Below are 2,816 nucleotides of genomic sequence, written 5' to 3' on the forward strand. Positions count from 1 at the left end.
GAAAACAAACTACAGAAACCAATATGGCCTGAGTGACTCTGAATTCCTATGAGTAAGATAAGGGGGGAAAAATGCTCTTAAGAATCAAGGAAAAATTTTGTTTTGACATAGCACGAACAAAAGGAATGTTTATATATATTATACTTAAATGTATACATAAGTATGTATATCTCTATAAGTATTTACATACTTACATAATTTCAGCCTTTCTTTAATTTCTCATTTAACTGATATACATTTGCTTTGACAAATCCAAACTTTATTGGGAAAATTAACCTTCTACCATAAAAATTAAGAGTTTAGATTTTCTAGGTCAAATAGAAAATATTCTAAATGAAAACACACAGGGCAAGTGAGACAGAAATTTAAGACAATGAGTACTGTCTTCCCTACTTAAAAGCCTTGCTTAGAAAGATTATCATCAGACACCCTACCTCCAAGGTTCCACCAGACGCCATCTCAGCCAGCTGAGCAGCAGCCTCATCTTCCCCATGGATTTCGTGCTCTCTCTACTGATGGCCCTGGTGCTGGTCAGCTACAGCCCGGGAGGATCTCTGGGCTGTGATCTGTCTCAGAACCACGTGCTTGTTGGCAGGCAGAACCTCAGCCTCCTGGCCCGAATGAGCAGACTCTCCCCTCACTCCTGTCTGTAGGACAGAAAAGGCTTCGGTTTTCCCCAGCAGATGGTGGAGGGTGACCAGCTCCAGGAGGCCCAGGCCATTTCTGTGCTCCACGAGATGCTCCAGCAGAGCTTCAACCTCTTCCACACAGAGCGCTCATCTGCTGCCTGGAACACCACCCTCCTGGAGCAGCTCCGCTTGGACTCCAACAGCAACTGGATGACCTTGAGGCCTGCCTGGGTCAGGTGGTGGCACAGGAAGACTACTCTGCCCTGGGAAGGATAAGCCTCACTCTGCCCTTGAAGAGGTACCTCCACGGAATCCATGTCTACCTGAAAGAGAAAGATACAGTGACTGCACCTGGGAAATCGTCAAGAGTGGACATGATGGAGCCCTCACTTCATCAAGCAGCTTGTAAAAAAGGTTAAGAAAGATGGATGGAGATCTCAACTCCGCTTGAGATGACTCTCACCGACAAAGATGCAACATCACCCTCGTACACTCACCTGTGTTCATTTCAGTCGACTGATTTCTGCTTTAGCCACCAAATTCATTGTATTACTTTAGCCAATACTTTGTCAGTAGTAATAAAAAGTAGATATAAAAGTATTTAGCTGTAGGGGCATGAGTCCTAAAGTCATGCCGGCCCTGATGTTATCGTTGCTGATTTACTTATTCCTTTCTGCACCTAATATACTTAAAATATTTCTAAAATTACAATTCCTCTATACATCATATTAAAATTTCTAAAACATGTTTACCATTTCATGTTATTAACTTGGTACTTTGTTCTATTTATTAAATTCTTATGAAAGAAAATGAGTTTCTTTACTCAAAAATTAAATCCAAACCTCCATTTAACATTTTATCAAACAATGCATGGTTACATTTTTTTATTCAGTCATTCCATTCATATTATACATATATATTGAGTCCCTAAGTGACAGACTGTGTAATTCTCACCAAGGAATACAAGTGAATAAAGCAAATGTAGTTCCTACTGCATGGAAACTCTCAGTCTTACAGAGAAGAGGACATAAAAACAGTATTATTTTATTTCAATTATACTAAAGACTGCAAAGAGAAGTAAAGGAAAGAATGTTCTCACATGGGAAGCATTAGGTACATATGATACTGGAATGACAAATAATATTATATATCTTTCTAAGCTGCCTGCAGGGCTTCCCTGATAGCTCAGCTGGTAAAGAGTCCACCTGCAGAGCAGGAGACCCTGGTTCAATTCCTGGGTCAGAAGATTGCCTGAGGAAGGGATAGGCTACCTACCCACTCCTGTATTCTTGGGCTTCCCTGGTGGTTCAGTCGCTAAAGAATCTGCCTGCAATGTAGGAGACTTAGGTTGGGATGATCCCCTGGAAGAGGGCTGGGCTACCCACTACAGTATTCTAGTCTGGAGAATCCCCATGCACAGAGGAGCCTGGAGGGCTATAGCCCATGGGGTCCCAAAGAGGCCACCACAACGAACCACACAGTACAGAAGTCAATGAATTCTCTTTACTTAGTTTCAAGTTACCAAAACCTGGGGAGACTATTTTAGATAGATGTTACCTAAAACATAATTATTTCTAAAGTTTACCTAAAAGCTCTTTTTTCCCCTTACTTTAAGAGATCAGAGAACATTAAAGTTCCAGAGAGCCAGGTAGAACACTTACATCACAAAGGCACAAGAGAAATACCAATTCCTTCCAGAAAGCTGGCTTAACCAATTATAAAAGGCTCACTTTGATACAGTAGCAGAGCTAGCAGAGGCCATTGTTCTCCAGACCTCTGGGCAGCCCCATTCAATGAGGACAGCCACCCAAAGGCCCCACATCCTAGTGGACAGCCACCCAGGGATTTCCCTGTTGCTTCTGGGATTCCCCCAACAATTCTTGGGCACCGTATGGTAGTGGATGGCCACCTCAGGAGTACCTTACAGCTTGGGGATTGCAGCCAGCAACTTTTGGGCCCCCTCGGTTAGTGGACAGCCATCTCAGGATCACCCAGCAACTTTTGGGCCCCACGTGCTACTGGATGCCCCTAATAACTTTCCTTTCCCCATCCTGTCTCTGGGCACTCACAGGAGTTTCTGCCGTCTCCTGGCTGCCACCGATTGTTGGGTTGTACCCTGCAGGCTTACAAGACCTGTGTTTGCCCAGCTTTGAGACCAAAGAAAGAATCTGCCATCAAGAACAGAGG

At 43.4% G+C, this 2,816-nt stretch overlaps 1 pseudogene; it reads left to right on the forward strand.

Annotated features, from left to right (window-relative positions):
• The first annotated feature begins 491 nt into the window (after nt 1-491).
• On the forward strand, nt 492-1,080 carry LOC104998237 (annotated as a pseudogene).
• The last annotated feature ends 1,736 nt before the right edge of the window (nt 1,081-2,816 follow it).

This window comes from Bison bison, unplaced genomic scaffold, assembly GCF_000754665.1.
Source record: "Bison bison bison isolate TAMUID 2011002044 unplaced genomic scaffold, Bison_UMD1.0 scf7180017864326, whole genome shotgun sequence".
Classification (NCBI taxonomy): Eukaryota; Metazoa; Chordata; class Mammalia; order Artiodactyla; family Bovidae; genus Bison; species Bison bison.